This window comes from Phoca vitulina, unplaced genomic scaffold, assembly GCF_004348235.1.
Source record: "Phoca vitulina isolate PV1807 unplaced genomic scaffold, GSC_HSeal_1.0 scaffold8, whole genome shotgun sequence".
Classification (NCBI taxonomy): Eukaryota; Metazoa; Chordata; class Mammalia; order Carnivora; family Phocidae; genus Phoca; species Phoca vitulina.
This window is the reverse complement of record NW_022589711.1, coordinates 20110177-20136175: the sequence shown is the minus strand read 5'-3', so window position 1 is coordinate 20136175 and position 25999 is coordinate 20110177. Positions and strand designations below refer to the sequence as shown.

The following is a 25999-nucleotide window of genomic DNA, read 5'->3' as shown; positions in this document are numbered from 1 at the left end:
CATGAAATCATGCCAGAGTAAGGCAGGAGGTAGGGCAAAAGTCACCAAGGCCAGTAAACCTGTCATGCAGGAGGAGTCTCCTGGCTTGTTTTAGACTCGGCTAAACCCAGGCATTAATAAGGTCATGAAACAGTTTAGCTGTTCTGTCCTGACACTGTATCTCCGGGTTGGCTTTAGACTTTCCTCCAGCTACGCCCTTGCCCGCATGTTTGGTTATCAACACAGTTCCTTCAACAATAACGCTTTGGTTTTCTCCCTGCCCTACTGTAACTCTTTGTGATAGTGACTCTGGAAGTTATCCTATCAATGAAGCCACCACATCCACTGGGACAGCTTCCTAGCCAAGATAGCACCCCTGCTGATTGTGGCTGGCAGAGACTTCCAGAGTTGGCACGTATGTCTCGAGAAGTCAGAATCTTAGGGAGGTCATTTCTGTCCAAGCTAAGATTCCCAAAGAGTGAACAGCTAAGGTAGATATAAAGAAGAAAGAAACTTCCATTTATAGGACTTGGTATGCCAGGTATTAATGCTGGTACAGTTAGTCCTTAAAATAATCTTGTTGAGGACATAGAGACTTGAAAAAGTTAGGTAATTTTCCCAAGGTCATATTATTTCAGAGCTAGAATTGCAATTCAGGTCTGTGCCACTTCAAAGCCCTTCTTTCCACTGTGCACCTTTTTTTGTTTGTTTGTTTTTAAAAGATTTTATTTATTTATTTATTTGACAGAGTGAGAGCACAAGCAGGGGGAGTGGCAGGCAGAGGGAGAGGCAGGCAGAGAGAGTGGCAGGCAGAGGGCTCCCCACTGAGTAGGGAGCCCGATATGGGGACTCGATCCCAGGACCCTGGGATCATGACCTGAGCCTAAGGCAGACGCTCAACCGACTGAGCCACCCAGGTGCCCCCTCCTTTTTTTTAAAGATTTTATTTATTTATTTGACAGAGAGAGACACAGTGAGAGAGGGAACACAAGCAGGGGGAGTGGGAGAGGGAGAAGCAGGCTTCCCGCAGAGCAGGGAGCGAGCAGGGAGCCCCTTGTGGGGCTCGATGCGGGGCTCCATCCCAGGACCCTGGGACCATGACCCAAGCAAAAACAGATGCTTAACAACTGAGCCACCCAGGCGCCCCTCCACTGTGCACTTCTGCTTGTCTGGCATTGAAGAAGCACAAAGCCCACGGAGAGTGCCAGAGAAGGGAGCAGCTCAGTGAGCTGGGCTATTTGCTCTCTGAACTGTTTTTACTGCTAGGTGAGTGTAGGGATTTTGGACTTACCCATGGTGATTATAATCAGATGGCTTCTAGAAACTGTAGGTGAATAAATCTGCCCTCCAGGGATTCTGGAACAACAACAACAAAAAGATGGAATTTCCTCTTAAATGTGAATGGAAAGAATAAAATAAATAAAGGAAGCCAACACTATGCTCCAGTCTTTGGAGAACAACTTCTAGGTCAGTAATTTTATACCAATGGCTACTGCAGACATAGGGATCTCTGCCACTGTGACACAGTTACCTTTCTCATTGACAGCACCCCTTAGGTTGAAGCACCGTGAGACACACGATAAATGCATGCCATCAATCAGATATTGGCTTGCTATTTTCTATGAATTTGACACATCCCTGTTTTCCCATATGCCTTGCCTCTTCCTGCTACACATTGCCTTCCCACTCTCCCTCCCCCTCTTCATTTGTCACCTTCTGTTCCCTCCCCTGCTTCTTCTGCTTTCAATTTAGTGTTGTTAAATGTTTTAAGTGTGAAATAACATGCATAATACTAAGGGTCTTCAAGAGAACAATAGAAATATATAATCCATCACTCTGTGTATGTGTGTCTGTGTGTGTGTGTGTGTGTACGTGATAATGGTGTATGACCATAGTAATAATAATATAGCATGAGACCAGAAAAAAATGTAGGACGGGTGAGTTAAGGTGTTAATAAAAACACAGAGTATGTCTCAGGGCACTCTAACTGTCCTTCTTTGGACCTTGATATCCACTGCTATCCGTGTATCATTACAAAAGCACTGGCAAATGCAAGAAGCTCTAATAATTATTTTGCAGAGTAGTGTAAAGGTCTGTGTGGCTCTGAAATGTTTTGAATATATCAGCATGACAACATAGCATCTCCTTGGTAGATATAGTAAGGATGTGGATAAATTAGAGCATTATATATTTCTTTGATGTTAAAGAACCTCAGGCACTATATAGATGACAACCAAATTTACAGACAGAGATCTCAAGCTCAGTAATACATAGTGTCCTTTGTATGAGTAGTCTTTAAAAAACTGATGATCTCTGAGACAGGGTTCATAGTACAGTAATACCTGAATTAATACAATTCTCCCTGAATCAAAGGTTCAAGTATGAACATGGTTGGGATAATAGCTGCTGTCCTCAGCACAAGGTCAATAGAAGGAACAAATGAGGAAGACAAATGGTGATTATTTTTTCAAGTAAATCATTTCTAGATGACATAAAGGCATATTCTGGACACTGGCAAAGAGCTCAGTGGGTTGGGGAGCGAGGGGAAGGCGGGGTGCTGCTGGGTTTGATCTTTTTTGCCTCCAAGAGAAAACTGAACATCCAAACACTCCAGGATTGAGAATGCAAAAGCACAAACAGAGAAACGAGCAAGGAGAAAAATTCCTTCCCAAAACAATTACAGGAAGGAATCTACTTTTGGAAAGATTTCCCATTCCTTCCTGTATTACTTAGTGGCAGGACTTGTAGTGGAGACAGACTCAGCAAGAGATAACTGCAAGTCAATGTGACAAATGCTATAATACAGCTATATAGAAACTGCTATGGTGGTAAAAGAATCCTTTCCTTGACTTTGAGATGTGAGGATTTTAGGGAAAGTTCCAGAAAAGAGGTTATGTTAGGACAGATATTAAATCTTGAGTTGGAGTTTGGGCAGAATGGCAGGGTGGGAACTCAGATGGTAGGGAAAGTATATATAAATACAAGGAACGATAAGGATGATGATAAGGAAGTCAGCGATGAGGACAGGGCATGTTGCAGGGACTGCTTAGAACAGAGTTCTGAAATATCTGATAGGGTGAGGTACTGAGGCATTTTGTAAGCCAGTCTATAGATTTTGGACCTGGGGCTAACCCTAGGCAGAAGTGTGACATGATCAGATTCTTATTTTTAAAAGGTAAGCTGGAAAACAGTGTAAATCATAAATTATGATGGTGGTGAGATTTTGGTTAACAAATGAAACTACTGAATAGATACTGAGGAGTTAAAGCAATCAAACTTATCCTGGAAGTTTAGAGAAAGTGAGGAGGTGGAGATTCCAGGTAGACAGATTAGAGTGTTAGGAAGGAGAAGAGACAAGTAAGACATTAATATTTCTCTGTCTGAGGGACAAAGTAGATGATGCTTTTAACTAAGGCAGAAAATATAGCCCAAATGTTAATTTTTCAATAGCCTTCCATCTGATAGCAGCAGACCCTCAGCGTCCTCCACAAAGCTTTCATTTTTTTTAATGTACCCACAAGCCAGTAAGTCAACTGGAATCATTATGTTGCACCTCCCATGTCCTTTTTCTCTAGATTGGGCTCCCCCTCACTCACATCTGCTGCCTGCAAAGTAATTTGGAACAATTCTCCATCTGCCATGAGAACATGCCTTGTCAATGACCATCTCAAGGACACTATTTCTAAATGACCCTATGACTTCCATGTTTCCATCCTCCAGAATGGCACTGTGTTTCATGCCAAGGCAGAATACTGGGCAAATTTGGGCTCACCCACTAGAATTTCTCCTCCATTAGAATGTATACTCTATAAGTGCAGAGATTTTTGTGTTTCATTTACTGCAATATCTTCTATATCTACAATAGTGCCTGGCACATAACAGCGGCTTAATAAATATTTTTTTTTAATTGAACTTAAGGTTATTATCGCCTCACATGCAATTTTAAGATATAATACAGAGAGATCCAATGTACCCTTTAGTAATTTCCCCCAATAGTAACATCTGGAAAAACTATAAGACAATAACACAACCAGGATATTGACATTAAAGCAGTCAAAATACAGAACATTTCTGTCACCATAAAGATTCCTCATGTTGCCCTTTTATAGTGTCACACAATCCCTGCAAAGGAAAGTTGCTATAAATATTGCTATCAAATGAGGCCTATAAGAAGCAACTATAAAAGACTGGAGAAAATCTAGAAGAATTCTATATTAAATTGTTTCATAATTAATTTAATTTTTACATCAGTTTAAAGAAACTTAAATGTGACAAATTGAGGCTGTGGTTTAAAGAAAAACAAGATAAAGATTTCTAATCAGTGCAGCTAATTAGTTTTGGCCCTAAATCAAGATTGGCAAATCATTTTTACTTATATTTATTTAGGTTAAAATAGAATTAAAGATATATACACTTCTGTTAAGATTATTATTCCATGAAATCCTGCCATTTGCAACAACATGGATGGAACTAGAGTGTATTATGCTAAGTGAAATAAGTCAGTCAGAGAAAGACAAATATCATATGATTTCACTCATATGTGGAATTTAAGAAACAAAGCAGATGAACGTAGGGAAAGGGAAGCAAAAATAAAATGAGATGAAAATTGAGAGGGAGGCAAACCATAAGAGACGCTGGACTCCAGGAAACAAACTGAGGGTTGCTGGAGGGCAGGTAGGTGGGGGGATGGGGTAACTGGGTAATGGGCATTAAGGAGGGCACTTGATGTGATGAGCACTGGGTGTTATATGCAACTAATGGATCACTAAATTCTACCTCTGAAACTAATTTTTTAAAAAAGATTATTATTCCATATTTTATAAAACTTTTTCATTAAACAACTACTGATCCCAATCATCTTGAATAAAACGCCTTCTGCCGGAGTCCATCAGTGTGGTTAAGTCATTCACTCTCAAAATGAGGATCAAACTTAGTTCAAAGGAACTGTTGGGCACAAATGCCCTCTCTCCTGTTTCACTTTTCTGCTGTTCAACCCTTCCTCTCATCCCGAGTTTTGTTCTCCTCTCCCAACTGCAAAACAAAGATGTCCATGAATATGATTTAAAATACTGATGTGAGATGCTAAGCAGGGAAGGTCAACATCTTTAAGTGGCAAAGAGCCACAAATGCTCTCTTACTTTAAAAAAAAAAAAAAAATGAAGCAATGGGAAGTGTAGGGGGAGTTGGCAATCAGAAAATGGGTTCAAGATTGAAGATGATATGTTTTAAGACTTGTCCTCTTTATATCCATCCTACCAGGAGCCAAACTTGGTCATATTGACTCCCCTGCTTGGCTCCCCATACCTAAAGACAACGTCCAAAGTCACTCACATGACCTATTGAGATACTCTGTGTTCTGATACCTGGCCGTTTCTCCAGTCTTTTCACCTGCTGTTTCCTGCCATGTACTTCCCTCTCCAGAGAAACCAACTGACATTTTCCTACACACACTAAGCTGTGTCTCCCCTCAGAAGTTCTATTGGTGCTATTTCTTCTACCCTGACTGCCTCCTCATACCCACCTTTGCCCCTTACTTACTCTGACTAGAGCCTGATTCTTATTCATTTAATAATTACTCACTTTACTCATTACTTCTTCCACAAAGCTTTCCTGGAAGTCTCCTCTGACAATTACTGAGTTAGATGACTTGAGTTTATTAATCAATATTCTTTTTCTCCAAGCCACAGAAACTCAATTCAAATGAGCTTAGGAGAACAAAGAAAATCTGTGTCACTCAAAAAGAAATTATAGGAAGAACATCCCATGGGAAAAGATGTCCATTTTACTGTGAAAATATGCACTATTATACTTAATACATGGTATTATAATCTGTTTATGTTTCTATCTTCCTCAGTCTATATGCCTGAAGATACTTATCTTAGGTTTTTCCAATGCCAAATATAATGTCCAGTGTGGTCAGTTAAATACATGTTGGTTTAATAATAGTCAGTTAAACACATGTTGTTTTAATAAAGGAAATCATTACATTTTGGTGGAAAATTCAGAAAAGTGATATCTAGAGGGAATATTCTATATACAGGAGATCTTGTTTATCAGTACAGATGAAGAACTTGATGCGGCGCCTGACTGGGCTCAGTCGGTGGAGCAGACTCTTGATCTCAGGGTTTTGAGTTCAAGCCCCTTATTGGGTGGAGATCACTTAAAAAAATAAAAATCTTTTGAAAAAAAGAACTTGATGAATAGTTTCAGAATGAAAAAAAAATTTATAAAAAATACCTTTAAGGACAGATGATGATTCTAGACTTACATTTTAACCTTGGGGAAAAACAGGATGCCTTTCCATCGAGATGGGAGGAAAGGAGGTAAAGGTCAGTGATGATGCAAGATCAGAAGTGAGGAGATGAGTTGAAAGAACTTGTGCCTGCTGGCTACTCTTTTCCCTCAGAGATAATGTCATCTGCTTCAGAGCGAGAAGACAGTGGTATTTGGAACTGAGGTAGGAGGACTGACAAAAGTACTGACTTGTAGGAAAAACTTCTCAGGAAAATGGGACCAGTTTCTTTCAAGGGACAAGGACAAGTGAAGTGGAGGGAAGATTTAATACCTGCTTTACCACAGACCCCATGCCTCACAGCATAGCCACAACAATCTGGCCAGGAAATTCCATGAATGTCCACGTGTCACTTTACCCACTAAGTTGGCTCTTCCTAGAAAGCAGTCCCTTCTATTTACCTCTATACTTATACCCACATTTTTACCGATCTTTAACCTCCTTTCCCTCTTCCTATGAATATGCTCAAGTCTTACTCATCCTAAAAAAAAGAAATCTTTTGTTTCCCTGCAACTCCAATCTTTCTCCTTCTCATCCCCAGAATTTTTGAAGAGTCGTACTTATTCCCTCTCTCCTTTTACTTACTTTCCATTCACTCTCTCAACCACTGCTCTTTGATTTTGGCTCCAATGCTACTGAAACAGCTTTTACAAAGATCACTATCATCTAGTTACAAAGAACCGTAGCCTTTTTTCTTAATCTTCCTTCTTTCTGGCATTTCGGAAAGCTGTTGAGCCCACTGACAAGCCCCTCCTTTGAAGCATTCTCATCCTCTGGCTCTGGACATAGCAATCAGAATCACCATACAAAATAAGACACGATAGTGGTACGATGCAAAACCTGTGGCCTGAATCCAGGCCATGCAGTTTCCCCACTGTGTGGTGTTGGAGAAGTTATTTGGCTTCTCCACATACCCATTTATGTAGCTACAAAACAGATATAATACCCACTTAGCAGTAATGCCTTCAGAACTTATCATGTGACACTTAAGAAGTATCGAATGCCAACTACATACCAGGTACTCTCTTGAGTGCCTGGAATACATTAGTGGAAAAAGAAAAAGATAAAAACCCCTGCATTATTCAGCTGGGAAAGGGAGACAATAAATAATAAATATAATAAATATGTGTATGGTATGGTATGTTAGAGGATGATGATGATATAGAAAAATAAAAATTATGGAGGGGGATTAGAAGAGTCACAATGGTGGAATGGACTGCGATTTTAAATAGGGAAGCCAAGGTATCGAGAAAATGACCTCTGAGCACAAATTTTGGAGGGAAGGGAATTAATCATGTAGAAATTTGAGAAATAAGAGTTCAAGGCAGAAGAAACAGACTGTGTAAAGTCAGCAAGAGATGCATTCAGAGAGGTAAGGAGAGTGGAGTGTGCTCTGGTAGGTCATTATGAGTAAACTGTCTTTTATTTTGAGTGAAATTGAAAGCCTATGCAGGGTCTTGAGTGAGAGGTAACATAATATCTAAATGCTATAGCAAGCCCACCGTGGCGGATGTGTAGAGAACAGATTACCTGGGCTAAGTACAAAAGCCAGAGTCCAGGGAGCTCTTGCAACAATCCTGGTGAAAGACAATGGTAGTATGTATCAGAAAGATGGTGACAAGTTGGCGGAATGTGGTAGGAAGTGATTGGACTGTCAGGCAGATTTTGAAGGTAGAAATTCAAGTATTTTCTAATATGGTTGACTCTAAGAGGAACAGAAAAGAAATGCATCGTCCCAAGATTGGGTTGGCCTGAGCAACTGAAAATGAAGTTCACATTTTCTGTAATGGAAAAGACTATCACAGGGAATGAATGTCACATCGTAAAATTTTTATATCAAAATACCCCGCTGTGCTTTTAAGACAATGTACACATCCCCCTCCTTATCACATAGTGTTACAGCATTCTTGAAGTAGATTCATCTACAAAATATCATTTGTTTTGATATTTATAACCATTTTATAGAAGGGCAGGAAAGATATTATTCCCCATGTAACAGATGAGATGACTAAGGCTCAAAAGAGCTATGAGATTAACCTAAGGCCCCAACGTGGTTAGAATGGATTATACAATAGAATACTGTTTTTTTTTTGTCTCTTTATCTGGTTAACTTTAGATCATATAGTATTTTCTAAGAATTGGGGCAGTGCCAGATAACTTCAAGACCATGCAGTCCAAACCCTTCTACATTATACCTGATGAAATTAATTCAAGAACATAAGCAGCCTACTTTAAGTCACCCTGTTTTTGCTTTTGAAACCTCTTAGGGATTCCCAAAGACTAGACTGAGACTCCGTTTTGGTATGCTGAATGACTAATGCACTACATTTTTCGATCAGAAAAATGCCCAGTGGTATAGGAAGGAAACCAGAAGAAAGTAATGTCCTAGGAGCCAAATGAAGAAAGTGTATGAGGGAGGGCAATCTACCTCACCAAATGCTGCCAAGCAAGAAGGATGAAGCCTGAGAATTGGCCATTGGCTTTAGCAACATGACGATCACTGGGGACCTAGACAAGAGCAGTTTCAGGGTAGAACCAAAAGCCTGACTGGAGAGGCTAAACACGAAGAAAAGAGAAAACTTGAAAGCAGCAAGCAGTTCATTACAAATTGAAGCACTGAAAAATGAAATCAAAAGAAAATCTTTTTCTCTCTTTTTTATTTCTTTTTACTTATTTTATTTAAATTCAATTAGTTAACATATAGTGTATCGTTAGTTTCAGATGTAGAGTTCAGTAATTCATTGGTTGCATATAACACCCAGTGCTCATTACATCAAGTGCCCTCTTCAATGCCCATCACCCAGTTTCCCGATCCCCCCCACACCTCCCCTCAAGCAACCCTCAGTTTTTTTCTTATAGTTAAGAATCTCTTTTAGTTTGCCTCCCTCTCTGATTTCGTCTTACTTTATTTTTCCCTCCCTTCCTCTATGATCCTCTGTTTTGTTTCTTAAATTCCACATATCAGATAAAGGGCTAGTATCCAAGATCTATAAAGAACTTATCAAACGCAACACCCAAAAAACAAATAATTCAGTCAAGAAATGGGCAGAAGACATGAGCAGATACTTCTCCAAAGAAGACATACAAGTGGCCAACACGTGAAAAAATGCTCAACATCACTCGGCATCAGGGAAATATAAATCAAAACCACAATGAGATACCACCTCACACCAGTTAGAATGGCTAAAATTAACAAGTCAGGACAAATGGTGGCAAGGATGTGGATAAAAGGGAACCCTCTTACACTGTTGGTGGGAATGCAAGCTATTACAGCTACTCTGGAAAACAGTATGGAGGTTCCTCAAAGAGTTAAAAATAGAGCTACTCTATACACCCAGCAATTGCACTACTAGGTATTTACCCAAAGGATACAAACGTGATCCAAAGGGGCACCTGCACTCCAATGATTATGGCAGCAATGTCCATAATAGCCAAATTATGGAAAGAGCCCAGATGTCCAGCAACAGATGAATGGATAAAGAAGAAGTGGTGTGTACGTACACACACACACACACACACACACACACACACACACACACACAATGGAATATTACTCAGCCATCAAAAAGGATGAAATCTTACCATTACATCAATGTTGATAGAATTGGAGGGTATTATGCTAAGCTAAATTAGCCAATAAGAGAAAGACAATTATATGGTTTCCCTTTTTTAAAAACGGGGGTAGGTCTTCTGTGGGAACAGCCTAGTAGAAAGGAAAAAAATACTGGTAATATAGGAGATAGAGGTAAAAACTATGGGGATAATGCCCTTGACCGTGCAAAAGGGATGAAATCTAGTGCCCAAGGGGAGAGACTGACATTAGAATAAGATGTGTGTAGTTCTTCTGTGTAACAGATAAGAAAATAAAGTATACAGATACAAAGGCTGTTGGGCAAGTAGATCAGGGGAGTCTGCAGAAGTTCCTCTGAGTGCTTATAAGTACACAGTGAGGTAGAAAACAGGTCATATGCAGAAAGTGAGGATAAGGGAGAAGAAGCTGGAAGTTAGAGGAGGGAGAAAGTGGGAGAGTGAACGAACTAGGCAAAGACAGCATGATTATCAGGTACTTGGTGTGCCTGGTCCAGAGCCATGGGTGTGTCCACAGTCTGGGGGGGTCCACAGTCCGGCCGCTGCACCCCAGGTTCCCTGTGTGTTGAGCAAGTGGTAGCTATTATTATTGTGTTATTCAAAAGCACCCTCTCCCTTAATAGAGGTATTAGAGAACACTGAATTAACTATCTGAAAATTGCTTGACATATTTTTTAGGCAGAAATTTGAAAATTTCCTCTTTAATGTCCAATTTCTTGGCATTTCTATAATCCTTTATATTTGCAAATTGTTCCCTAGTCATGCTTATTGTGTATGCTTCACCATATCCCTGACTTACACATAGAATAAAATCAAGTTAAGTAAATCAGAGGAGGCACAATGCTTTGTTCAGTCAGTACTTGGCAGCAGTGAACAGAGAGGAATTACTCATCGTTGATTCAACAGTTAAGAGCAGCATTTCCTCACAGTATACTCTATGGACCATTCATCCCATCAGATGTTCCATGAGTCAAGAGTTCTAAGGTCAAATAAGTATGAGAACTCTACATGCTATATCTCAACTCAGATTGTTACAGTGTTCATCAGCATCTCTGCTTACCCCTGGTGTTAAAGAGATCTGCTTAACTTACATAATCTTGCACTTCTGAGGCTTATTTGACCGCAAAATTCCTTTATTTATTTATTTATTTTTTTAAAGCTGAGTCCACTTTAACGGGTCTATGTAGCAGTCATCGAAACAGCCAATTCTCATATCCATCCATCCCTTCTCCCTCATTAGCCCAATCCAGCCTTCGCTGGGCACACTGCTACTTAGCCAAGAGATTAGATTTCCAGCTCCCCTTGCTGTGGGTCTTGGCCACACAGCTAAGTTCTAACCAAGGAGATGTAAGTGGAAATGATACGTGTGACAACCTACAAATAGCCTGAAAGGTAAGGAGCACGCCTTTCTTTGTGCCACTCCCTTCCTCCTTTTGGCTGACCAGAATGCACAGTGATGGTTTCAGCCATAGTAGTTGAATCGCTAGAATGTTCACTAAAGACCAGAAAGCTGCAAGACAGCAAAAACCTGGCTCCTTGATCATCGTGGAGCACTGCATGAGCCACAGAGTGCCTAACTTCCAACTCCTTTAAGTGAGAGAGAAACATCTTCGATTTGGTATACAGGCTGTTGTTTTGTCTGGGTATTTTCTGTTACACCAGGCCGAATCAAGCCCTAACGAATACAGTGCAACACCTCTCAGAGGACACTTAGAGAAGCGCTGGTCAGCCACGGAAACTTTGGGCCTCTTTCCCCCAACATGTATGTCTTTGCCTCCACACACATGGAATCTTCGTTTCTGTCTAGTTTTTACATTTGATTCCAAATATTTGCAAACAAAAGGCACCAGGTTAATGGAAAGAACAATGGCCACATCACACAATAAGCTAACTCTGCTTCTTGACCTTAGGCAAGTACTCTAAAATCTCTGTTCCTCAGTTTCCCTGAAGGTATCGAAGAAATAGTATATTCTTGGGGCCCCTGGGTGGCTCAGTCGTTAAGCATCTGCCTTCGACTGGGGTCATGGTCTCAGGGTCCTGGGATCAAGCCCAGCATCGGGCTCCCTGCTCAGTGGGGAGTCTGCTTCTCTCTCTCCCACTCCCCCTGCTTGTGTTCCCTCTCTCACTGTCTCGCTCTCTGTCAAATAAATAAATAAAATATTAAAAATATATATATTGAAAAGAAAAAGAAAAAAAAGAAATAGTATATTCTTTGCTTCACAGTGTTGTTATAATAATAAAATATACACACACACACACAAAAAAACACTGAATGTAGCATACTACACAAAAGCTCTTCCTGCTATTCCACCGACCAGAGGGAGCTCCGGTCCAAACCTACTAATGCATAGGTATGCACACCTGAGCTCTCTCACATCATTTCTCTAAATGTCACTTCTCTGTGGACAGGTAGAACCAGAAAGCCTCCTTGGTCCCATTCCAATGCAAATTCTACGTGCAAATGGCATTCTTGGAATCTTAAGGCTAGAATGCAACCTTTGGGAGACAATCTTTTAAGTCTGTGTCTCTACATTAAGGTGAGATAACACCTAAACTATCTTGGAAATATAAATTTATTAGCTTATACAGACCTTGAGAGAATAAATTCTAAATCCCCACCTTCAAGAGAATATCTGAGAGTTTAACAGTTCTCACTATAAGAAAATCACTCCTCAGAATTAAATTTAAATTCCTTAATAAGTCTCAATTTCTCTTGTGCATACTTTGATAGTCAGCAAAAAGCTGGTACAATTTGTTCAACATTTACCCTTTATGTGTTTGAAGACAGTTCATAAGACAATCTTCATGTGAATATTGAGTCTAAAATTCACACTTGCCATGGCAACTGTTGTTTCTATATTTAAAAAAACAAATCATGCAGTATATCCAACTCACTGATGAGGACTTTCATGAACATAATACAAGTACTTTATTTCTAAAGTTATGGATATTTAGAAATCTATTTTTAAGAAAGATTGGGTAACAAATTTGCAAATCAAAACATGCTTTAAAGCTAAAATTATCATTTCTAAACTAAGTAGCTGAAAAAAATAAGACTATTAGTTAAAATAGGTACATACATTATTCAAATGATAGAGCTAACATTTTAAGCTTAAAATAACTGAAAAACAAATGTCTAATTGATATTCATTTATTCTTGTCACTATATAACCAGAACAGTGCAAACTAGTTTTGTATGGCATCATTCACAGAAAGAGTATTCCAACATCCTTTACAAAATTAAAATAACGCATAATATTAATTTTGTTTGTTTTCAGTTTCTGGGACATGTCTGACATATATTACCAGATATATTCAGTCTCAGTTTGCTATTTTTATTATAAATCCTGATGAAGGGTGTTAACATTGCACTCAACAAAATCCATTAAATGATTGATTTTCTTAAACCAATCTGAAATTAGCCTAGTAAAATGGAGTTACTTAAAAACATTAATTAAATGTCTGTGTTTGCTTATCAACCCTGAACCCCTGTGCACTATTTAACTGCATAACTCTACAGAACTGGTAGTCTCCATTTTTCTCTATTGACAAACTTACCTTTATAAGATCCGAAATGCCAAGAAAGTAGTTGAAGTTAGAAGTAGGGAGAGGGGGGCTATGAAAGTCAATTTTGGGGGCACTGGGTGGCTCAGTCGATTGGGTGTCCGACTCTAGATTTTGGCTCAGGTCATGATTTCTCACTGTGTGGAGTCTGCTTAAGATTCTCCCTCTCCCCCTACTCACCACCCCCCTTCACATGTACTCTCTCTCTCTCTCAAAAAAAAACCACAAAAACAAAAAAAAAATTAAATTAAAAATTTTTAAAAAGTCAATTTTTGTATATAAAGGTATTGTGGAAATGAGATTGAGTTTTCTGTTAGAAGAATGAGTTACAAGTAATGAAAGAAGGCTAGAGTGAAATCTATGGTAGTAGATTAAAATCAAAGGTATCTTATCAGTTTTTAATATAAAAAACAAATAGATATAGGAATAAGTACAGGTATGTCTATATGCATAGGTTAGTTTACATACATATATTGCCCAGGTATATCCACTGAGAAAACCTAAATAGCAATACTAGTCCAGTAGCAATGAGAATATCTAGCTCCCAAATCTTAGTTTCTAAATACTTTTGTCCAGTGAAAAATACCCAGAACTCTTGGACGAAGAGTGGATTCCAGGGCCAATGTAGGAAAAATATGAGACAATTCTGGAATATCTTGTGATACCAAAAGGAAAGGAAATGCTAGAAAATGATGAGAATCCATTAAAGAACAACTTGAAGAATTTTGGTGCCAAATCTGGGTCAATTTCAACAATGACATAACTGATATATTGGGTTATAATCTATAGTTCATAGTGATATAAACAAATAATTGAATAAATATATAAATGAGAAGTGATGGCTTTTATTACAGTCAAATTCTAATTGATAGATGTAGATGGAATGAAGGAAATAGAAAACCACCCTTAGGCAAACACCACAGTAATAGTTATTGCAGGCAAGAGTCACAGATGGATGCTAACATTAGTAGATAAAAATACGATAAGAAACAGGATATTTGCATCATTTCAAAATATCTCCTCACAAGACACTTATTAATTACAAATGAAAAAAATAACCTTACAGTGAAGAAACATGGCAGATCCTATCTTAAACAAGCGATGAAAATTGGAATTGCATAAGATCTCATGAATTAAGCGATGTCTTAATACTATACCTCCTGATACAATATACTGAAGAGATTTCAACATCGCTTCTGTGATATTCTTGCCAAAAAATGCGTAACTTGAATTTAATCATGAGGAAACATCAGATAAACCCAAATCAAGTGACATTCTACAAAATAACTGGTTCCTGCTCTTCAAAATGTCAAGGTCATAAAAGATAAACAAAGAAGAATTATAATACATTTGAGAAGGCTAACAAAATATAACAACTTAAGGCAAAGTGGGACTCTGGATGAAATCTTGGACTAGAAAAGTGGCACTAGTGGTCCAACTGGGAAAATTCAAAGTCTCTAGATTAGTTAATGATATTATTATACAAATGTTTATTTTTTTTGCTGTCATTAATTTTATTGTGATTATGCAAGATGCTAACATTAGGGGAAGCTGGGTTAATAGTATATAAAAGCTCTCTCTTTTTGCAACTTTTAGTAAGCATAAGATGATTTCAAATTAAAAATAAATTTAAAATAAGTCCATCTCCATCTCCATGCCCATGAGCTTCAGGTGACAATACTTTACTTTGTGTTGTGGTTGTCTCTTGCTGTGAAATAAACCACTCCAATCTTGACATAAAACAACATTTATTATTGTGTCTCATTTTTAGGGGTATTAATATGAAATCACCTTATGCTTGCTAAAGTTGCAAAAATAGCATAGAGAGCTTTTATATACCATTCACCAAACTTCTCCTAATGTTAATTTCTTATATAACCATAATAAAATCAATAAGCCTAAAAAATGAACATTGATACAATAATACTATTATTATTATGTGTCATGATTGTAGGGGTTGATTGGACTAGACTGGGTGGTTCTCACTCAGAGTCTTCCATGTGGCTAAGTTCAGACAATGACACTGGCTGGAGTCATCTGAAGGCTACAATGACCATACTTGTGGTATATGTTCTGCATTTTGGGAAACACTGATTTACCTGAACTCTCTCCAACATGAGCGTTCTTGATTGTTTACATTCTCTTGCTATAGTCATTGTTCTCTCTCTAATAGCGATTTTATAATTATTTTGGGGGGATTTTATAAAATATTTGCAAAAGACACATTTACTAAAAGATTGCTACTCAAAATATACAAAGAACACTTAAAACTCAACAATAAGAAAACAACCCAGTTAAAAAATGGTCAAAAGACCTGAAAAGGCACCTCATCAAAGAAGATATGCAGAGGGAAAGTAACCGTATGAAAAGATATTCAATGTCATATGTCACTAGGCAATTACAAATTGAAACAACAATAACATACCATTACACACCTATTAGAATGGTCAAATACAAACACTGACAATACCAACTCGTTGTGAGGACATGGAGCAACATTCACTGCTGGTGGGAATGCAAAATGGTACAGCCACTTTGGAAGACATTTTGGTGGTTTCTGATAAAAGTAAACATCCTCTTACTATATAATCCTGCAATCACACTCCATAGTATTTACCTAAGTGAATTGAAAACTTGTATTCACATGAAAATAACTCTATCCATATTTATTCATCATTGCTAAAACTTGGAAGCAACTAAGGTGTCCTTCAGTAAGTGAATGGATAAACTGTGGTACATCCAGGCAATGGAATATTAATCAGTGCTAAAAAGAAATGATCTATCCAGTCATGAAAAGACACAGAAAAAACTTAAATGCATATAACTAAGTGAAAGAAACCAATCTGAAAAAGCTACATACTGAATGATTCTAACTATGTAACCTTCTGGAAAAGATAAAACTATTGAGACAGTAAAAAGATCACTGTTTGCCAGGATTAAAGTGGAGGGAGGGGAGAATAGGCAGAGTACAGAGGATTTTTAAGGCAGTGAAACCATTCTGTATAATAGTACATTGATGAATACATGTTATTATGTATTTGTCATCCATAAAATGTACACCACCAAGTGAAAACTAATGAAAAGAAAAAGAGTGAACCCTAATGTAAACTAAGGACTTTGGGTGATAACAATGTGTTAATATAGGTTAATTGACTGAAATAAATGCATCACTCTAGTGTAGGATGTCAATAGTTGGGGAGGTTGTACATGGGTGAGGACAAGGGGTATATATGGAGAATTCTGGTACTTCCCACTCAATTTTGCTGTGAACCTTAAAACTGATCTAAAAAATAAAGTTTATTAATTTTAAATTTTAAAAAATAAAAATGGGCAAATATGATATTGTATGGAAATTCTTCTTAAGCAAAATACAAAAAGTGTCAACCACAAATGAAAAGACTGATACATCTGATTACATTAAAATAGAAACTTCTGTTAACAGAACATCATAAACAAATTTTTTTTTAAAAAGCTACAATCTGCAAGAAGATATTTGTAATTCATGCATGTCCAGAACACATGTAGAGAAAAATACAAATTATTCAATAGAAAAGCGGCAGAGAAATGAATAAAAATTCACAAAGGAGGGAACCAAAATGACGAACAGAAATAAAACAGGTTATATCCTCACTAGTAATCGAGAAAACACAAGCTAAAAACCTCAATGAGATATCATTTCACAATCACCAATTCAGTAAAAAATTTCAAAAGCCTAATATTTGGTGTGGAAGTGGAGAAATACAAAACTTCTATCCAGTGATGGGAAGATAAATTGGCATATCCACTTTACAGAATAATTTAGCAATACCTTATAAAGTTAAGATGAAAATATTCAGCTATACCTAGAGATACTTTTTCCCATGGAAACAAAAAAGTATGTACATGGAAGGTTTATTACAACTTTGTTTAACCTAAATGTCTACCAGAAGGAAATGATAAATTGTGATCTATTTATTCAATGAAGCACTATACAACGTTAAAATGAATGAACTAGAATCACATGTATCATCATGGACTGATTTCAAAACCAGAATTAAATGAAAAAAGTAAGTTACTGAATGATATGTATAATATAATAGTATTTATTTAAATCTAGCAAATATGCAGAACAGTGCTATGTATTGTTTATAGATACATGCTGTTTTAGTTATTGTATAAAAATTTGGGATGATCCATACTAACTTGGGCTTATCTCAGGAGAGGGAGGGAAAGTTAGACTGCGGCAATGTACCCAGGGTAGTCTCAACTTTATCTATATAGTTTTATGTTATTTTTTTTATTTATTTAAAGCAAGTAAAACAAAAGGGTTGCATTTTCTATAACATTTTTTGAAATGCTCTATGTGCTTGAAATATGTCTTAATTATGGGGAAATGTGATAAAATCAAGTAATTAAAAAGTCTATTTTCTCTCTGCTCATTAGCACCTATCCCAGCATTGGTGGGACACCATTCCTGAATTTCCCAGTTGGGATAGGGGAAATTTTATAATAATCTGATTTTAACCAAAGGAACTGAAAGTATGAACTAAAATCAGGACATAAGGGCACCTGGGTGGCTCAGATGGTGAAGCATCTGCCTTTGGCTCAGGTCATAGTCCCAGAGTCCTGGGATCCAGCCTGGCAGCATCAGGTTCCCTGCTCAGCGTGGAGTCTGCTTCTCCCTCTCCCTCTGCCACTCCCCCCCACTCACGCTCTCTTTCTCTCTGTCCCTGTCTCAAATATATAAATCAAATCTTTTTTAAAAAAATAAATTAAAAATAAATAAAATCAGGACATAAATTGGTCAGAAAAATAAATGGCCACGAAAGCCCCAAACCACCATGAAAATGAAAGCATGCCTCAGGCATCATCTTTCATTATTCAGTAAGAGATGATGCCTGACAGAAACCGAGTATGCCAACACAATATTTTATTTGGTTCTCTTACTCCAACTAGTTAGTAGAGGAAATTTCACTCAGGAAGTGAAAGGCAAAATTATACAGAGATGCCATCTGAAAGTGTATGTCATTTTAGTAAACAAAAGGCTAGCCTTTCATCCTGAAATGAGAGGTTAAAAGTCATACCTAAGTGAGAGCCTAAATTAATATGCAGTAATTTTGTACCTCGTGCTTGAAGGTGGAAGTTTTCTGCAGAAGTGGCAATGACAGAACAGAGTCACCACATGATGATCCCAGAACTGAATCACCACTAGGGAAAAGAAAAAGCCAGTTATATTCCAAAGAGAAATGTGTTTGTGAAAAACTCAAAAAACCTTTGATTAGCTTCCCTACTCCTTCCTTTCTTATGCTTTTATTCATTCCTCACAGACTGGTTTATAGATATTCCAAGGCTGAAAAAGCATCCTGCATTCTTTTGCTGGAATGAAAAGGTGGAAAAGCAACACTGACCTCAAATGCTATTGTTGCAAACTGCACAGACACCCCTTCCCAACTCCCTACAGAGTGAGGCTTAAGAAGGAAGGATATCTGGTCTTCTACATCCTGGAGGTTTTGCACAATCTCATTTAAATTATATTTTAGGTTTTGTTGTTACGTTTCAAGTACTCAGAAGTCACTATCATTTTTTTTTTTTTTTTTAAAGATTTTATTTATTTATTCATGAGAGACAGAGAGAGACAGAGACAGAGGCAGAGGGAGAAGCAGGCTCCCCGCGGAGCAGGGAGCCTGATGCGGGACTCGATCCCAGGACCCCGGGATCATGACCTGAGCCGAAGGCAGACGCTTAACCGACTGAGCCACCCAGGCGTCCCAGAAGTCACTATCATTTTTATCAGATTTCCATTCTAGGGCTAAAGAAAGAAATCCTAAACTATTCAACTATTTACTCCTTAAAAATTTGGCTCTCACTGGGGTGCCTGGGTGGCACAGTTGGTTAAATGTCAGACTTTTAGTTTTGGCTCAGGTTATGATCTTGGGGTCATGAGATCAAGCCCTGTGTGGGGCTCCACCCTCAGCACGAAGTCTGCTTTACATTCTCTTTCCCTCTGCCTGTCCTGCTGTTCTCTCTCTCTCTCTAAAATGAATTAACTAATTAAAAAAAAAAAATTGGCTCTCATGTAACTGGGCTCTTGCATTGGTAGTATAAATCACTCCCAAGTAGCAGCTAATGCCATCTCCAGACATCCAGATTAAAAATGTAAAGATTCGGGGGGAGGAGCAAGATGGCATAGGAGTAGGAGACCTAAATTTCGTCTGGTCCCAGGAAATCAGCTAGATAGGTATCAAACAATTCTGAACACCTATGAACTCAACAGGAGATCGAAGAAAAGAATAGCAGCAACTCTCTGAACAGAAAAGCGACCACTTTCTGGAAGGTAGGATGTGCGGAGAAGTGAATCCAAGGTGATATTCGGGAAGATAGACGGCATGGGGCGGGAGCCTCCATCAGCTGCTACCGGCAAGTGATAGAGCAGAGCACAAAATCGGAACTTTTAGAAGTCTGCTTCGCTGAGGGACGTCACTTCAGTGGCTAAGCGGGGGTGGAATCCTCACGGGACAGTGTGGTCTCAGGACCCTAGGGGTCACAGAAAGACCGGGGGCGCCTGAGTGTGGAGGAGCTCCCGGGTGTCGGAGTGGTGAAGCGGCTGCAGAGACGGAGCCGAGGAGTGGGCTCTCAGCTCGGGGTTGCCATAAACCGTGATCCGCGGCACAGTCAGGCCACTGCTCTTCCAGCAGGGACCCAACAAGCGGCAGATCCGGGGAGACTCACCTTCCTCCCCTGGGAGGAGCCGAGTGGGAGCACATCGCAGGGATCTGCTGGGTTTGGAGACTCCACACCGAGTCGGGTGCCAGAGATAGAAACGCTCGGTCACAGGCCGGGTGAGCTCGGAGTACGGCCGGAGACCGTGGAAACAGGAGTGATTGCTTTTCTCTGGGGGCTCACTGAGGAGTGGGGCCCCGAGTTCTCAGCTCCTCCGGAGTGGAGACTGGGGGGCCGCCATTTTCACTCCCATCCTCCAAAGCTGTACGGAAAGCTTGCAGGGAACAAAAGCTCCCGAGAGCAAACCCGAGCAGATTACTTAGCCTGGACCAGGCAAGGGCAGGGCAATTCCGCCTCCGGCAAACATTTGGCAACCACGGCAACAGGCCCCTCCCCCAGAAGATCAGCGAGAACAGCCAGCCAAGACCAGGTTTACCAATCAATGAGAACGGCAGAACTCCAGCGCTAGGGGAATACTGCACATAGAATTCATGGGTTTTTTCCCAATGATTCTTTAGTCTTTCAAAGTTAATTTTTTTAATTTTCTTTTTTTTCTTTTTCTTTTCTTTTTTTTTTGAATTTTTCTTCTTGCCTTTTTCAAACTACATCTTATCAATCCTTGTTTTAAAAATCTTTTTTTTATTTTTCATTTTTAGAGTCATATTCTATCCCTTCATAGTAGTTAACCTTATTTTTGGTATATATATATATATATATATAAGTTGTTCTCGCTTTAAAATTTTGGGATACGGTTTCTTCTAACAGACCAAAATATACCCTAAATCTCTAGTGTATGGCTTTGTTCTAGTCTCCTGCCTGATCACATTCTCTCCTTTTTTTTTTATTTCTCTTCTTTCTTTTTTCAACAACTTCTTATCTTATCAATTCCTTTTATAAAATGTTTTATAATTTTCATCTTTACACTCATATTCCATCCCTTCATCGTATTTACCCTTATTTTTGTATATATATAAGCTTTTCTTTCTTTAAAATTTTGGGAGGCAGTTTCTTTTAACAGACCAAAATACACCCCAAATCTAGTGTGTGGCACTGATCTATTCACCAGCCTGATCATATTTGATCATATTCTTTTTTTTATCTGTTTCTTTTTCTTTTTTTTTCTTTTTTCTTTCTTTCCCTTTCTTTTAGCCCAGTTTCAGGTCTCTTCTGATTTGTTTAGTGAATATTTTTCTGGGGTCATTGTTACCCTGTTAGCATTTTGTTCTCTCATTCATCTATTCTCCTCTGGACAAAATGACAAGATGGAAAAAATCACCTCAAAAAAAAGAACAAGAGGAAGTACTGACTGCCAGGGACCTAATCAATCCGGACATTAGTAAGATGTCAAAACTACAGTTCAGAATGACGATTTTAAAGATACTAGCTGGGCTTGAAAAAAGCATGGAAGATACTAGAGAAACGCTTTCTGGAGAAATAAAAGAACTAAAATCTAACCAAGTCGAAATCAAAAAGGCTATTAATGAGGTGCAATCAAAAATGGAGGCTCTCACTGCTAGGATAAATGAGGCAGAAGAATCAGTGATATAGAAGACCAAATGATGGAAAACAAAGAAGCTGAGAAAAAGAGAGATAAACAACTACCGGATCACGAGGGCAGAACTGGAGAGATAAGTGATACCATAAAACGAAACAATATTAGAATACTTGGAATCCCAGAAGAAGAAGAAAGAGAGAGAGGGGCAGAAGGTATATGGGAGCAAATTATAGCAGAGAACTTCCCTAATTTGGGGAAGGAAACAGGCATCAAAATCCAGGAGGCACAGAGAACCCCCCTCAAAATCAGTAAAATAGGTCAACCCCCTGACATCTAATAGTAAAACTTACAAGTCTCAGAGACAAAGAGAAAATCCTGAAAGCAGCTCAGGACAAGAGATCTGTAACCTACAATGTTAGAAACATTAGATTGCCAACAGACCTATTGACAGAGACTTGGCAGGCCAGAAAGGACTGGCATGATATATTTAGAGCGGCCAAGAATACTATATCCAGCTAGGCTGTCATTGAAAATAGAAGGAGAGATAAAAAACTTCCAGGACAAACAAAACTAAAGGAATTTGCAAACATGAAACCAGCCCTACAAGAAATATTGAAAGGGGTCCTCTAAGCAAAGAGAGAGCCCAAAAGTAACATAGACCAGAAACGAACACAGACAATATACAGCAACAGTCACCTTACAGGCAATACAATGGCACTAAGTTCATATCTTTCAATAGTTATCCTGAATGTAAATGGGCTAAATGCCCCAATCAAAAGACACAGGTTATCCGATTAGATAAAAAAACAAGACCCATCAATATGCTGTCTGCAAGAGACTCATTTTAGACCCAAAGAACGTCCAGATTGAAAGTGAGAGGGTGGAAAACCATTTATCATGCTACTGGACACCAAAAGAAAGCTGGGGTGGCAATCCTTATATCAGACAAATTAGATTTTAAACCAAACACTACAATAAGAGATGAGGAAGGACACTATATCATACTAAAAGGGTCTATCCAACAAGAAGATCTAACAATTGTAAATATCTATGCCCCTAATATGGGAGCAGCCAATTATATAAGCCAATTAATAACAAAAGCAAAGAAACACATCAACAACAACACAATAATAGTGGGGGACTTTAACACCCCCCTCGCTGAAATGGACAGATCATCTAAGCAAAAGATCAACAAGGAAATAAAGACTTTATTTTTTTTTAATTTTTTTTTTTTTTTTAAAGATTTTATTTATTTTTTGACAGAGAGAGACACAGCGAGAGAGGGAACACAAGCAGGGGGAGTGGGAGAGGGAGAAGCAGGCTTCCCGCAGAGCAGGGAGCCCAATGCGGGGCTCAATCCCAGGTCCCTGGGATCATGACCTGAGCTGAAGGCAGACGCTTAACGACTGAGCCACCCAGGCGCCCCGGAAATAAAGACTTTAAATGACACACTGGACCAAATGGACTTCACAGATATATTCAGAACATTCCATCCCAAAGCAACAGAATACACATTCTTCTCTAGTGCCCATGGAACAGTCTCCAGAATAGATCACATCCTAGGTCACAAATCAGGTCTCAACTGGTACCAAAAGATTGGGATCATTCCTTGTGTATTTTTGGAACACAATGCTTTGAAACAGGAACTCAGTCACAAGAGGAAAGTGGGAAGAACTCAAATACATGGAGGCCAAAGAGCATACTACTAAATAATGAATGGGTCAACCAGGAAATTAAAGAAGAATTTAAAAAATTCATGGAAACCAATGAAAATGAAAACACAACTGTTCAAAATCTTTGGGATGCAGCAAAGGCAGTCCTGAGAGGAAAGTATATAGCAATACAAGCCTTTCTCAAGAAACAAGAAAGGTCTCAAATACACAACCTAACCCTACACCTAAAGGAGCTGGAGAAAGAACAGCAAATAAAGCCTAAACCCAGCAGGAGAAGAGAAATAATAAAGATCAGAGCAGAAATCAATGAAATAGAAACCAAAAGAACAGTAGAACAGATCAACAAAACTAGGAGCTGGTTCTTTGAAAGAATTAATAAGATTGATAAACCCCTGGCCAGACTTATCAAAAAGAAAAGAGAAAGGACCCAAATAAATAAGATCATGAATGAAAGAGAGATCACAACCAACACCAAAGAAATACAATTATAAGAACATATTATGAGCAACTATATGCCAGAAAATTAGATAATCTGGAAGAAATGGATGCATTCCTAAGGATGTATCAACTACCAAAATTGAACCAGGAAGAAATAGAAAACCTGAGCAGACCCATCACCACTAGTGAAATTGAAGCAGTAATCAAAAATCTCCCAACAAACAGGAGCCCAGGGCCAGATGGCTTCCCAGGGGAATTCTACCAAACATTTAAAGAAGAATTAATACCTATTCTTCTGAAACTGTTCCAAAAAATAGAAATGGAAGGAAAACTTCCAAACTCCTTTTATGAGGCCAGCATTACCTTGATCCCAAAATCAGACAAAGACCCCAACAAAAAGGAGAATTATAGACCAATATCCCTGATGAACGTGGACACAAAAATTCTCACCAAAGTACTAGCCAACAGGATCCAACAGTACATTAAAAGGATTATTCACCACTACAAAGTGGGATTTATTCCTGGGCTGCAAGTTTGGTTCAACATCCGCAAATCAATCAATGTGATACAATACATTAATAAAAGAAAGAACAAGAACCATATGATCCTCTCAATAGATGCAGAACAAGCATTTGACAAAGTACAGCATCATTTCTTGACTAAAACTCTTCAGAGTATAGGGATAGAGGGTACATACCTCAATATCATAAAGGCCATCTATGAAAACCCTACAGCGAATTTCATTCTCAATGGGGAAAAACTGAGAGCTTTCCACCTAAGGTCAGGAACACGGCAGGGATGTCCACTATCACCACTGCTATTCAACATAGTACTAGAAGTCCTAGCCACAGCAATCAGACAACAAAAAGAAATAAAAGGCATCCGAATCGGCAAAGAAGAAGTCAAACTCTCACTCTTTGCAGATGATATGATACTTTATGTGGAAAACCCAAAAGACTCCACCCCAAAACTGCTAGAACTCATACAGGAAATCAGTGAAGTGGCAGGATATAAAATCAATGCACAGAAATCAGTGGCATTCCTATACACCAACAAGACAGAAGAAAGAGAAATTAAGGAGTTGATCCTATTTACAATTGCACCCAAAACCATAAGATACCTAGGAATAAATCTAACCAAAGAGGCAAAGAATCTGTACTCAGAAAACTATAAAATACTCATGAAAGAAACTGAGGAAGACACAAAGAAATGGAAAAACATTCCATGCTCATGGATTGGAAGAACAAATATTGTGAAGATGTCAATGCTACCTAAAGCAATCTACACATTTAACGCAATCCCTATCAAAATACCATCCACTTTTTTCAAAGAAATGGAACAAATAATCCTAAAATTTGTATGGAACCAGAAAAGACCCTGAATAGCAAGCGGGATATTGAAAAAGAAAAGCAAAGCTGGTGGCATCACAGTTCTGGACTTCACACTCTATTACAAAGCTGTCATCATCAAGACAGTATGGTACTGACACAAAAACAGACACATAGATCAATGGAACAGAATAGAGAGCCCAGAATGGACCCTCAACTCTATGGTCAACTAATCTTCGACAAAGCAGCAAAGAATGTCCAATGGAAAAAAGACAGTCTCTTCAACAAATGGTGTTGAACAGCCACATGCAGAAGAATGAAGACAGTCTCTTCAACAAATGGTGTTGGACAGCCACATGCAGAAGAATGAAACTGGACCATTTCCTTGCACCACAGACAAAAATAGACTCAAAATGTTTGAAAGACCTAAATGTGAGACAGGAGTCCATCAAAATCCTAAGGGAGAACACAGGCAGCAACCTCTTCGACCTCAGCCGCAGCAAATTCTTCCTAGAAACATCACCAAAGGCAAGGGAAGCAAGGGCAAAAATGAATGATTGAGACTTCATCAAGATAAAAAGCTTTTGCACAGCAAAGGAAACAGTCAACAAAACTAAAAGACAACCGACAGAACGGGAGAAGATATTTGCAAATGACATATCAGATAAAGGGCTAGTATCCAAAATCTATAAAGAACTCATCAAACTCAACACCCAAAGAACAAATAATCCAATCAAGAAATGGGCAGAAGACATGAACAGACATTTCTGCAAAGAAGACATCCAAATGGCCAACAGACACATGAAAAAGTGCTCAACATCGCTCGGCATCAGGGAAATCCAAATCAAAACCTCAATGAGATACCACCTCACACCAGTCAGAATGGCTAAAATTAACAAGTCAGGAAACAACAGATGTTGGCGGGGATGCGGAGAAAGGGGAA

At 38.6% G+C, this 25999-nt stretch overlaps 1 long non-coding RNA gene across 1 annotated transcript in view; it reads right to left on the bottom strand.

The window, feature by feature from the left end:
- Positions 1-20171, bottom strand: part of LOC116633758 — a 193683-nt gene extending 173512 nt beyond the window's left edge. The window contains exons 1-3 of the long non-coding RNA XR_004299777.1: positions 20132-20171; positions 18526-18610; positions 1271-1335 (exon numbers count right to left, since the gene is read on the bottom strand). This is a non-coding gene — a long non-coding RNA (uncharacterized LOC116633758). The remainder of the gene's footprint in view (positions 1-1270; positions 1336-18525; positions 18611-20131) is intronic.
- Between the last annotated feature and the right edge of the window lie 5828 nt (positions 20172-25999).